At 42.8% G+C, this 14183-nt stretch overlaps 1 protein-coding gene across 1 annotated transcript in view; it reads left to right on the plus strand.

Moving 5' to 3' along the window:
* The first annotated feature begins 1132 nt into the window (after positions 1–1132).
* Positions 1133–14183, plus strand: part of LOC146798978 (uncharacterized) — a 207627-nt gene continuing 194576 nt past the window's right edge. Inside the window, exons 1-2 of the mRNA XM_085626353.1 lie at positions 1133–1186; positions 10711–10767. The gene's annotated coding sequence lies outside the window, so the exon portion shown is untranslated. The remainder of the gene's footprint in view (positions 1187–10710; positions 10768–14183) is intronic.

Consider the following 14183-nt stretch of genomic DNA (forward strand, 5'->3'; position numbering starts at 1 on the left):
ATGCTGGCCAGCCATTGGAGAAGAGGCTTGTCTCGCAAAACAGGCCCTGTCCTTTTCGGATTCGGGGGCGTGTTTTTTCGTTGCTTTTAGCTGGGCGTGTTTTTCTCTCCTCCAGCCAATGGCAAGAGGAGAGAAAAGAAAACACGCCCCCGAATCCGAAACCGCCGCTGCGTTTCTCCGAGGCATTTCTGCTTCGCCTCGGAGAAAGGCGGCGGCGTTTTCTCCCCACTCACTAAATAATCCCTACATAACGTAATATTCACAGAACGTTTACTTACCTCTATCGACTTTAAGATATGACGACCCCAGGGGTCTAGCCAATTGAAAAACAGGTGACGAATTTGTGCTTCTTTTGAACAGTTAACTAAGGTCAACAAGTAAGTTTGTGCCACAGTTGATCGGAATATGGCAATATTCCTTCTGCCAGCTGATTGCACACCGCCATACAAACAAGGAGCAAACTGTTCGTAGATATACCCGAACTATGGAGAGGGGATGTGTCAAAGCAGAAACTAAATTGAACACAAACCGATAGAAGTCAGCATGGAGACCAAAATAGGACTATCAAATCGGCGTGACTGCTCCAATTCCCCCGTCCTATTGGAACCAAGGCAACCATACCAAAGGGGCACCATTTCCTAACTTTTGAAATATATATTAGTTGAGAGTTTCTTCTTCTACCATCACTTTTTCTTCGCTCTTTGAAGAGACCCTTGCGAAGCATTTTTTTTTTAATCTAACCGATACTAAATTAAAAGATCCACATTTAAATGTTGAAAAGAGAATAAGCATACTTTCGGTTTTCTATAGTCCTGTACGGAGTTTTGTGTCTATAGATAAACATTGTCTAATAAAGTTCCCTTAAAACATGGCCGCTCTTTCAATAGAAATGGGATATGTGCAAGTTGTCCCTCTTTTGTTTCTATCTCAGACACAGTCCCAATACGAAACAAGACAGGGATCTGCTTGGTTGACTGACCTTTGGTTCAAGTGTTACCAGTTGTACATAGCTTGTAGTGATCGGAACCAATCCGAGCTGTGCGCGAGGATGTCGACTATTTACTTGATTGGCGGAGACCACGAAAGCCCGCTGTGATTGGTTACGAAGCCTGAGACACAGGAGAGGCTCTGCTGTCAGGGCACTGTTGTTGGGGAAGCTGTGTTCTCTCCGGACGTTCGCTGGGAGGTGAGTGACGGCAAAATAACTGGCGAACATCGTAGATGGCGTGGTTAGCTCCTCCCGTGAGCAAAAGGCAAGGCTCGGCAGGTGCTAACGCTGCATCCTCGGTTTGTGTAATTCAAACTCCTGGTGCCTGAGCCTCCCACTGGGCGCACTGCTCTGTGTTCCCTCCTCCCGCATAGGCTTACCTCGGCGCATTTTGAAGGTTTTAAGCGCTGCGTTTCCACACTGTTAATGATGAATACAATTATTCTGAACCTGAGCTGCATGCCCAAATTGAACTTTTAATATAAGTGTTTTTGATTGATGTCTATTGTAAATTTTAACAGCCGTAACGGATCACTTTGCGAAATTAATTCAATATATATGGCATCTTCCTGGCTGCAGGCGCTGTTCATAGCGCGGTGTGTCTCGCACTGATTGCTATGGCCCCCAAATGCACGCACACTGCACTCTGTCACGATGAGACCGACCTTTAGGGTCTATTACAGCACCTTTAGCGTGTGGAACTTGCCTCGCACCACCTACGCCTGTAAACAGCGCATGCACAGACTGTTCTAAAAGTGCATGTACATACAGAATGCATGTGTACGAACTGCTAATGAGCCATGCATTCAAGCATAGAGTACTAGCCACAGCCGAGTGTCTTAATTTTACAAGCCATGCAAGTGCGTACAGCTACTACAATGTGCACACCTATAGACATGTACAAGCGGCAAAAGCTCCTTATTTACAAGCACAGGGTGTCACTTCTCTGTTTAATGCATGGACGGACTGGGCTATTGTGTCTACTTGCGGTAGCTCCGTTTCTCCGTACCGATTGCTCATGCTTTGGTTATGTTTGATACAATGCTCAAGTATCGATTACTGTAATAGTTTGTATATGTACAGCTTGCTACTTCATCTTGAACATGCACAGATAACTTTCTCTCTGCTCATACACTCCTTAGGCTCAGTCTGCACATGTGCTAACCACTTATACATTGTGCACATACATAGATCGTGTGGCTGTGCATAAGCGTAGATCTCATGCGCATATCTTTTGTTAAGGCTTCGCCTGTGTCTCGTTTACCCGCTACTCCCACAGATAACTCCTCTTAAATTGCGTGCAAATGTACTCTCTGTGCCCACATGCTGCTTGAGCTGATTCTGTGGGCCTTAAAATACAGGCTGCTTGTGCGTATCAAGTCTGTGTACACACAGGTAATATATATAGTGTACACTGCAGACCTTTATTTTGCAGTATACGTGTGCCTCAGCAGTGCGTGCCTTGATAGACTGCGCCTCCACTGCTGTCATGTATTTTACATCTGTATATGGTAACAAAATGTTTGTGCTCCTATGCGGATTGTCCTTGCTGTTTGCATTTAATCGGCTCTACATGCCGGTCTGTGCCCGCAATCTTCACTCCTTACACCAGTGGTTCCCAAACTTTTTCGACCTGCGGTTCCCTTGACCCGTTGGCCATTGACTGTGGCTCCCCACTTTTACTTCTGTTGGAGGGTGGGGGGATGTAAGCCCGGCCTCGGGAGTACTTGCATTTTTCTCCCTGAAAATAATTGGGATGAAGCTGATAAAGGTATTATAATCATATACACTTCGTGCCTCTAATAAAATATTACTAGTGACATTTCTTTGCCCATGCCTTCTCAAACTTTTATATCCCACTAACAGTGCTAGATAGCTCCCCTATGCATGTAGGCCCCATTCCCAAAGTTTTTCTGCGCTTGAAGAATATTTGCATGCACTTCTACCCATGTCATACGTGCCAACACACCTGTCCCAGCAGGTTGAATCACGATTTGTTAAACCACATACAGCTTTTTCTTGCTTCCAAATGTTGACATTATACTAGTCTAACAAAATTAATCAGGCATTTTCCGCTTACTTTGGGAGTGTTGGAACGTGGGGATCCATTGAAATATGGAGGTCATCTCCCTCGACATGCCATCAATTAAGCACTACGTTTACAGCTTTAGGCATGTCACTTACAAATCATTGACATCATGTGTTTAAGTCTAATTAATTTACCTGAAGCCAACAGACCCTTCAATATTAAGGAGCGAAAGTGAATGAGACTTTTCAACTGCCGCCTGTCCTGCCGACCCCCTTTGTGTGTCTTAGCCCGGGCTGCCGCAGCTTCTAGGACACACAAGAGGTCAATAGCTGATACGTGCTGGACTGCGCTGAGATGGGGCCTCAGTAGCAGCCTCATACAAAGTATTTCGCAGGTCATCCAGAGACTAAAGTGCATAAAGAAGTGTGAGTACTGTGATCCTGAGTGCAGAGGGTGTAGGGTCAGAGACATGGCTAAAAGAAAACAATATATTTGGCCACTGTTTTGTTGGCCTTTCACCTTTAGGTAAATGCATATAAAATACAAGGCACACATATTAAAATGAATTAAAGTTAAAGTAATTAGTGGGAAATGAATTATTTTGTGTTAGGACAGCTCCATTGATTAGTGTGATCACTGCAAACTAGGAAATAGTGTCATGTGCATTTATAGTGCTATGAGGTCCCAGTGTGCGACTGAACGCACTATGAAGTCATTTTTTCAAACTTGTGCTAAAGTATTGTTGGCCAAGCTATTGACAACTTCATCCAGGCTTGAGCTAGCGGACTGGCTCTAACGCAGCTTAAGGTTCTCTTAGACCCTCAAGCCTAAAACGAGCGGAGCTTTCATATGCTCTCAAACCTTATGTGCGAAAATTAAGAATTAAAGACAAAGCATTAAACTTTAATGTAAAACATGAGCAAGAAAAAGATGCCCATATAGTGCCTGAATTGCGCAATATGAAACAAGAAAACCTGGCCCAAGCTTCCCTGCTTGGCCAAACTCAAACTGTGTGAACCTAGGCATATATTTCATTGAATCGTGAATTTATGATGTGTGCTGTACAAACAACTCTTTTGATTTAAAACAATATAATGTTGCTCATGTATAATAAGAATCTAGGCCACATTTAGAGTGTACATGCCAAGTTCCTGTTTAACAACTATCACTTTTAATAAATGAGTCTCAAAGCAGTTATTAGTAAATAGTAATCTGATGTACTAAGGTCAAGCACTTCTGCATGTAAAAATATATATTTTTTAATTTTGAAGAGCTATTTTTACAGGATGTTTATTGCACTATTTACATGCCAAACCTTTTCTCTGATTCAACTTGTGTACTGGCTCCTAGAGCTGAGCGAGACCCTCAGCTTAGCTCGATTCACCGCTGCCTCTGTTTTTCTTGTTAATTTTTTGGCTCGCTCACCTCTATATTATTTAGAGTATAAGATGAGAAGCTGCATCCAAAAACCATTTATAAGTAGAGGAGGCTTTGTTTTTTAATTGCTTCTCGTGGCTCATGGTGCCACACTATCTCTTCCCAATCAGCCCACTTTAAAGGTGTCCATAAAAGACATGAGCCTTAATTTGGAACTGTGAGGAGAAGATTTCCCATGTTGAATTCTGTACCGCACAATTGTACAAGGTCCAGTGTTCCTACACATGGGTTTACTGGGTGCAGGAACCGCAAACCAGATTTTACTGGCTGGAAAATCCAGCAGGTAAAATGACTGTGGGAAAAGCCTGCATTGCAGCCTGGACCCCTACTTTGACTCCTACTCAAACCTCAAATATGGCACAGGGCATTATATGCTGTCCCGCCAGAAAGAATTAGCTTCTCTTTCCTTCACTGGCCAAATCCCTTCCCACCAACAATGGCTTTTACCACCGCCCCCTGCACACGCTTACCACCTGCTCAGAGCAGGTGCTAAATGTATGTGCTAAGCCCCACAGAAAAAGGACTATCATGCAGAATACCTGCTGGTAAATCTGGGTGTGCACAATAATGCCCCAATCCTTGGAGTTTAACTCAGAACTGCACTGGTGGGTTATTTCCTCATAGTACAGGTAGTTACTGGTGTGGAGGTTGCACCTCACCAGTATTGTGAAACTTGAAATCAGGACCGTAGTGGCCTACTTAAAGTGCCTGGGGATATATCAAGAAGGTTGAAAAACCCTTTTATCACTTCCCACCTCATCTACAAAAGCTTATTTTTATTTCGAGCCAGATGAAATCTTGTGCTGTTGATGAATCACCATTTCTAGATTTAACTATGCCCATACTTGCTACATTGTTGTTCATGACTTAGCTATTTAAAAGCTTCGAAGTGTTCAGAATATTGGAGTATGACTTGTCATGAATTTGAGGAAAATTCATAGGTTCTTCGAAGCTTGCAATACGCTGCACTGGTTGCCAGTTTCTAGGATCCATTATAAAGCACTCCACTTTGTCCACACTATTATGAAACATGGCCCATGCCACTTATGTCTTCGCTTTCAAATCTAAGTGATCCCTTCTTTTGGAATCTTCCCTCAAGCTACCAGTTGTGGGGTTGCGGGGCGGGGTTGTAGAGAGGGATGCTCCTTCTCTTTTGTAGCTTCCTCTATTTGGAATTCACTCTTCTTGGCCTGCTCAAATAGAAAACCATTCTGTGTTTAAGAATGCTCTTACAATTCATCCATTTAATTGATTATTTTCCTATCTTTTCTGATAGTATCAGTCAGTGTAGTCACTGGGTATTCGTTACGCTTTATAAGTAACAGGTCAGCCGACATCTTGCATGTATAGTTTCAGTATATTTAGTGGATGGCCTCAAAGACTAAGAGCAGGGCCTGTAACAATTTTTCAAGAAATTGAGCTCAATTTCATTACAAGACAGGAGGCTACATTATGCATTAATCTTTTAATGCAGTCACAAGCAGCCACACTACATCATAAAGAAAACACTTCTAGAATGCAGTGAACACATGGTATAAAAGGCATGAGGAGCAAACAGATTGCCTCTTTTAAATGCGGCACGCAAGCAGATAAGTTGCCTTCATTTTGTTATTATCTTTGTTTGCCTATGCCTTTGCCTTTCACGTATTATGCTTTTATTCCCTTTATAGTTTTGGAGACTGTACTGCTTATACACTGTACTGCTTTGCTTCCCCAACTTGAATTTTCAAGTTTGCGCCTGAACCTGGTTCTCCCCCATCCCACATCCCCACCCTTCGACTTCCAATCTATGGTTGTCGAGTCTTCCCTGCCCTTCCCCTTCCCTACCGAAGTGCTTTCTCCTTTCTTGGGCGGGCCCGCACTCACTTCTCCGAGACGCCGCTCTTTCGCATCTTTACAGCTGAGGAATGCACCTTGGCAGCGGTGGCGTTGTGTGCCCCGCTTGCCTACGTTCTTTCCTCTAATTGAATTCTCCAGCAGCGGCTGGGCTCGAGCAATCGTGTCAGTTACATCGCTCTCCTCAGCTTCTGCCGGAGATCATTCTTGACACTTCTGATCGCGCTTTCCAATTTAAACTGTTACATCCTTAAAAAAAAAAAAAAGGGAAAGGTAAACTACACAAAAAAACCTGTATTGTTGCCAAAATAAGGGGAAAGACAGTTTATAAAACCATACTGTTGCCAAAACAAAGAGAAAGGCAGATTATAAGCCTATACTGTTCCCCAAACAAACCAATACTATGTCTGACCTTGACTCTGACGATGCCACTGCTAGCTCTGCTAATCATGCTAATGAATCCTTTAAAAACTTCCTCCAAAGACAGATGAGGTCTTGCATGCTGAATACCCTTAAAGAGGTGATGTCCTCTAATAGATCCCTTGTCTTTGATCACGACGATCTCCACGATGACCCCTCCTTCTTGTGATCCTCAATATATCACTCATGGCAAGAGGACCAAAAAGTCCAAACACTCTGAGCCTCTTCCTGAAAGCACTATGGGAGGTCCTGGCACCTCAACTGGTTTGGGAGGTCCTAGCACCTTAAACTTGATGGGAGGCCCTCACGCCTCAAATGTTACTGGTGTCCCTGGCGGCACTAATTTGATGGGTGTCCCATGCGGCACAAACTACAATAGTGCTCAGAACGACGCAGACACTGACTCGGAGGAGGAGGAAACTTTCCAGAACCCCTACGACAAATTTGTCCTGGACTTGGATGACGAAGACCTTGATTTTAAAAACCAACTCAAGGTCGACTCCTCCTCCTCTAAAAATGCTGTCCTCAACCCCTTGGGAGAGGAAATGTTCTCCCTCTCCACATCTCCCACCCCAATAGCTCTATATGGTTCCCTCAGGAACCTGTTTCCCAATTTATTACAAGATGGCTCAGAAATTCACTTGAAAGAGAGACTCGGAACACCCTGAAATCCAAGTGCCCAAGACCCTCCATACAAGACAAGGTTTGTCAGACTCGTAACCTTGACCCTGACTTGATTAAATTTCAATTTAAACTGGGCAAAGACCCAAGGAAAGGTCTAGAGAGAGCCCTTAAGGGCTGCCAGTATCACCTCCTTGACATTCTTGGCCCCCCTCACCAGGATTTTAGACTTGGCAGAAGAATCTCATATCTCTTGCACCCCTCTTGACATCAACCTCATTTGAGGTTGGAGCCAAAGGACCATCGTCCTCCTCGGCAACGCCAATTCCAACCTCAACATTGAGAGGAGGAGAACCATCCTTACGAAGATCAACCCCAAGTTGGGTGATTTAGCTGAAAAGGATCCCTCTCAGAACCCCAGGGGCCTCCTCTTTGGCGAAGACATGATTAAATCAATAGGAAAATATGTCTCTACATTTACTGCCCTTGAAAAGGCCCAGGCCAATATGAAACACGTTTTTAATGCCAACCTTTTTGGACAGACTGGAAGAAGGGGCTGCTCTTCCGGCCGTGGCAACCAACGGCCCTTCTCAACCTTCAGAGGAACAGGTAGCGGATTCTACCCATCTAACCATCAATTCTATCCTCAGAGAGGGAGAAGCTCACGAAACAGAGGTTACAGATCCCGTGGAACACCCAACAACACCAATCTTCCAAGTAAGTCCTCCTCTTCCTTCTTCTTCTTCCCCCCCAAAGGTAGGGGGCAGGCTCAAATACTTTTATCATATATGGGAATCTCTAACTCAAGACCCCTGGGTTCTGGGGTTTCAAAATATATTTTATAGATCTCCCTTTTCAAACGCAGGTCCCCAAACCTTTGATCCTTTCGGAGGACCATCAGAAGATTGTCGAAGAAGAGATCTCTTCTATTCTTCAAAAGGGCGCTATTGTAGAAGTCCCATGGTCTCTAAAGAGATTTGTCAGCACTCTTTTCCTCGTTCAAAAAAAGGAAAAGGGTTGGAGACCAGTCATAAACCTTCAGGGAAGTAAACAAGTACCTAGTTTACAGACACTTCAAAATGGAGGGTATTCACCTCCTGCGGGACCTCCTTCTGGAAAGAGATTGGTTGGTCAAGCTGGATTTAAAGGACGCTTACTTTACCCTCCATATGGCCCAAGAACACCAACCCTTCCTTCAGTTCATCTGGAACAACCGTCTATTCCAATTTCAGGCACTCCCCTTCGGACTTTCCTCTGCCCCTTGGTGCTTCACCAAGATTATGAGAACAATCGTCTGTCTTTTGAGAGAAAGGGGTATTCGCTTAATTATTTATCTGGACGACATCCTCATCATGTCCCAACTCCACTTGCAACGCCTGAAAGACCTCAATACTACCATGGATCTTATAGAAAATCTTGGTTTCATTATAAACAGGGAAAAATCAATTCTTACCCCCTCCAAGCTCTTTGGAGTTCCTCAGCTTCACCATAGATACCTCGAGCTGCCTTCTCCTTCTTCCCACCAAGAAAATAGCCAAAATTCGCAAAGAGATCAGGTCCATTCTAAAACAAGAGTCTCTAACCCTATGGGAGTTAGCGAGACTTCTGGGCCTCCTTTCCTCTTCCATTCAAGCTATCTTTCCGGGACCTCTGAATTACCGTGCTCATCAGAGATTAAAAAGAAAAGCCCTCAGGTCTGGTCTATGGTAGGGAGATCTTGTGACCTTAGATCAGGAAGCCAGGTCAGAACTCTCTTGGTGGCTGGAGAATTTGGATGCCTGGAATGGCAAAGCAATCTTCGGATCGGCCCCGGAATTTGTCCTGGAATCAGACGCGAGCCTTCACGGTTGGGGGGCTCGCTTCCTCGACCAAAACACGGGTGGTGTATGGTTTCTTGCGGAATCCTCCCATCATATAAATTTCTTAGAACTTACGGCAGGCTTATACGCCCTAATGAGCTTCAAACACTCACTTCAGGGCAGATCCGTTGTCCTGAAGATGGACAACATCTCCGCAGTCTCATATATCAACCGCCTTGGCGGGACTAGATCAGCAGAACTCTCCGGTTTAGCCAAGAAGCTCTGGATGTTTTGCTTAGAACACAATATTTCCCTGAAGGCAGAATACCTCCCGGGAAAGTCAAATTTTTCTGTGGATCGGAACTCGAGATTCCTCTCGGACTTCAGCGATTGGAAACTCAATGTGAACGTTTTCAATGCTCTGTTTCGCATTTGGGGTCCACTGGATGTGGACTTATTTGCCAGCAGATTGACTTTCCAACTGCCGAAATACTTCAGCTGGATGCCGGACTAAAAACCTTTGGGTTGAAATCTGTAGAAGCTGCTTTTTAGTTGTCAAATCGCTCATTGCCTTTTTAAAATGTCTGTCAGTAGACTATAAACATTGTCAATCCACTAAAACAACGTTTATTCTTATCCTATCAACTTAGACCAATATGTTTAAAATGTTGAGTTTATCTATTTTCTTGTATTGGCTGTAAGGATTGCTCCTCCCTATTGTTTGAAGTGTTAGCACCACCTTCAATATTAGTTCCCCCACTTCGAAGTTTCTGGTCTACTTGTATCCTGTGTCTCCCAAAATTACGTTTGTCCCAACAAAAAATACATCTGTGTAATTTTAGCATTTCCCTTAACCTTTCACTTGTTATTTTTCTGATTGAATGTAATTCTTAAGCTCTCAAGGCTTTTAAAACCTGCTTCCTTCCAGCCCTTTTTCAAATGTTTTAGTGTTAGTTCTCTTCTCCCAGCTTTCTGTTCCCCAGTGTTTCTTCTCACCTGAGACTTCCTCCCCTCCTTGTTTTCCTTGTGCACTCAACTGGAACCACAGCTTTTCCTCACAATGCTGAAGACATTTCTCACCTTCCCTAGTGGGCGTATGCAGGAACCACCAGTTCTCAAACCAGTCCTCTGGTTGTTTTCAATTGGGATCTCCTCCACTTCACCGTTGAAGCATCTCACTGGGATATCTCTGTCAGTCCTTTATTTTCTGCTAGTGCCTCCCTCCAGGTTGGCTACTGTTCAGCTCCTGTCGTCCTTGGCGTTTCTCCTCCATGGTTTGCTTGCCCCATGAATATTGCGTTGCCCTATACTTGTTATGCCAGGTAACACGTTCGTGCACTCCTGAAAGTGAGGGTATAATAAAGCTTTTACTATTGTTACTAAGCAGGTTAAGTTTCTGTGACAAAGTCTTGAGAAAGTTTAGCACAGCTTATTTTGTCAGGCCACACACTGAGATTGGACCACTTCAATTATTTGCTGAATTCTGGATTCCTGAGTAGGCTCCTAATGTAGAGTCAAGATATGTGTTGCCTTTTTACCAATTTTTATTATTTGTTTTATATTTTCCCTTCATTTACCAGCGTTCCACCAGTGTCAAGTTACAGATCCATCCTGTGGGAAATCTCAACCACCACAAGGTAATCTCATAAAAGTATGCAATTCATATGGTACTTCCAGCTTCTTCTTAACCCTATTTGTAATCCATTTGCCTTTTGCAATTAAATAGTTAGTACTTCTAAGCTGAAGAGAATTTGTCCACCTGTAGCAAATTGATATCATCCTTATTACCTTCACCTATTGCTGAAGGATGCAAGGTATCAGATAGGAAGAGGAAATTATCCCCCTGGTTCCGTGATTATATTGACGTGATGGTAATGGCGATATTTCACTATATTTTTATCCAGCTACTTGGACATGAACCACGTTTTTTGTCTTTTACTTTTGTTTATGTTTAAATACCAATAACAAATTTACTTAGTACTAAATCATCCTTCAGTCATACGTTTTTCTTCCAATAGCTCACATTTTTTATTTTTTCAAGCCTTGCATTTGTGAAATATAATTTAGATGCGAATCCAATGAAATTCTTTAATGCATAATACTATAAACCTTCTTTCATTATTCCAATACCACTGGTATTTACAATATTTTCCTCTTTCTCGTTATTAGCTGACAAGCAATAACAGTCAATGAGCACAGCAAATCCACTTCAGTGCCATTCTGCAACTCATTGGCTTGACATATTTGCAAGCACATACGTGATGTTGCAAGTTTCAATTGTTCAGATTTTGATTTTGAGTTCAGATCGTGAGTGATATTGTGTCATTGCTTACACAATTCAGGACACTTCACTGATATCTGTGTTAGTGATCCCTTTTTTTATTTTACATTCTTTTGTCGTTTATCTCACTAATCAGTTTCACTGAATTCAAAAGCACATTTTGGTGCCAAAATCTTGCAGATACTCACCTGAGTGTGAAACTTTGACCATAGGTAGCTAAAACATTTATGTCTCACATGGTGTTTATATATATATATATATATATATATATTACCTACTGGCGGTCGCCAGTAGGTAGTTATAGTTAGGACCACGTTTCCATGGGAAATCCGCAACATTCTATTTTGAATAACTTTGGCGCCGGTCGACGAATCCTCGCGAATTTTTCAAAATAGGTGGGGCGCTACGCTCCGCTCCTACCCTGAAAGTCTCGGGGGGATTCGTCAAGCGGGGGCTGAGATAAAAGGGGGGTCCCAAAACGCGTTTTCCCATGCATTTTTCCATAGGACCTTTAGACAGGGCTACAGCCCGAACGGCTAAACAGAATTACTTGATATTTGGCAGAGAGGTTATCCTCAGCTCAAGGAAGTGCCTTTTGTAGGTTTGGTGTAAATCTGTTCAGTAGATTCTGAGAAAATAGCCTTTAAATCAATATATATATCTGAGCCAGCTTACGGTGCGCTTACGGTACGCTTACCGTACGCGTACGGTGGCGTGCGCAAGCGCGATTCTGATTGGCTCTTAGATCTTAGTAAACATTCGAATCGGCCGAAACCAGGAAGCGGCGGCCGCCATTTTCTCTCTCGCACTGAGAGTGATGATGAAAATACAAAGCACAAAAACATGTAAAGGGGCTGTTTAGACAGCTCCCACACACATAGCCATGTTGAGGGAGTCCCCAAAGATCCCCCAAGGCCAAAAACTGAATTATTTTTTTTTCGCTAATTTCGCCGATTACGCTTACCGTACGCGTACGGTAAAAAATGATATAAAAAAATTTTTTATCCACACTCTCCCCACCCCGTGTGCAATTGTTGGCCGAAGGCCACCAATTGTGCATGGCTTATAACAGATGAAATAAACTATAATATTTAAAAAAAATAAAATACAAAAAAAATTTATCCACACTCTGTCCACCCCGTGTGCAAATGGTGCCCGAAGGGCACCATTTGTGCATGGCTTATAAAAATTACGAAAAATTAAAATATTACCTTTCAAAACGAAGTGCATCATATGTCCTCCATGTGCGCACGGTGCGCGAAGCGCATCGTGCGTACATGGCCCATCTAGCGTAACGTGGGCACGCGGTGCGCGTAGCGCACCGCGAGCCCACCGTGCGTGCACGCCACTAACTGCGTAAAGTGGGCGCGTGGTGCGCGAAGCGCACCGCGTGCTTACTGTGCGCGCACGGTGCGCGAAGCGCACCGTGCGCGCACGGAACGAACTGCGTTAAGTGGGCGCGCACGCCACGAATGGCGTAAAGTAACTTAGCATTTAAAAAACCATACAAATTCACTGAAAAAAACATAGGTTTCACACACGTTATAGTTAGGAATTAGCATTTAAAAAACCTTGCAAATTCACTGAAAAAACCATAGGTTTCACACATGTTATAGTTAGCGGAAATTTTACTGATAAAAAACCAATGAAATTCCCCCATTATAGTTAGTGCAGGCAACTATAACTCACGCGACCGCAATCTTCTGCTGATGACATATGTGTCTTTATGAAAAAAAAATATTTGTAATATATGTATAGCTAAAAATGTATGGAAGAAGACATGGGCAAATAAGTGTCTAAATACAGTATTAGCATCAGCAGAAGATTGCGGTCGCGTGAGTTATAGTTGCCTGCACTAACTATAATGGGGGAATTTCATTGGTTTTTTATCAGTAAAATTTCCGCTAACTATAACATGTGTGAAACCTATGGTTTTTTCAGTGAATATATATATATATATATATATATATATATATATATATATATTCACTTAAAAAAACCATAGGTTTCACACATGTTATAGTTAGCTGGACATTTCACTCGTAAAAAAACATTGAAATTCCCCCGTTATAGTTAATTCAGATAACTATAACTCGTGCGCCCGCAATCCACTGCTCATGACGTCACATATTACATCACTCATGACATGGTCAGTGGCATCACTCATGACATCATCCTTGTGATGGAGTGGCGGTCGCGCGAGTTATAGTCATCTGAACTAACTATAACGGGGGAATTTCAATGGTTTTTTACGTGTGAAATGTCCAGCTAACTATAACATGTATGAAACCTATGGTTTTTTAAGTGAATTTGCAATGTTTTTTAAGTGCTAATTCCTAACTATAACGTGTGTGAAACCTATGGTTTTTAAGTGAATTTGTAAGGTTTTTTAAATGCTAAGTTATGTATGTATTATTATATTTTTTATATATTTTGTTTTACAATAAGCTACCTATGTATATAGTTATAGATTGACTGTATCCTGTAATATGGAATGGCTCGTTTAAAATGTTTTTTTTTTTTAAAGGTTTTTCACCGTGCGCGCATTTTTTGAAAAACAAATATAATGTTTTTTTCACCCTTCGGGGTCCTTCAGGGACCCCCTGACAAAGGCTAGGGGGTCAGGAACTCTCTACCCTGCCCCCTTTTCACGTTCTCCACCTTTCTTTTTCACTGTCACACACAAAACACACAAAATGGCGGCCGACATGTAACCACCAATCAAAATTACGCTCGCGCACGTTATGGTGCGCGCACGGTGCGGGCACGGTG

Source organism: Triturus cristatus, chromosome 9 (assembly GCF_964204655.1).
Source record: "Triturus cristatus chromosome 9, aTriCri1.1, whole genome shotgun sequence".
In the NCBI taxonomy this organism is placed as follows: Eukaryota; Metazoa; Chordata; class Amphibia; order Caudata; family Salamandridae; genus Triturus; species Triturus cristatus.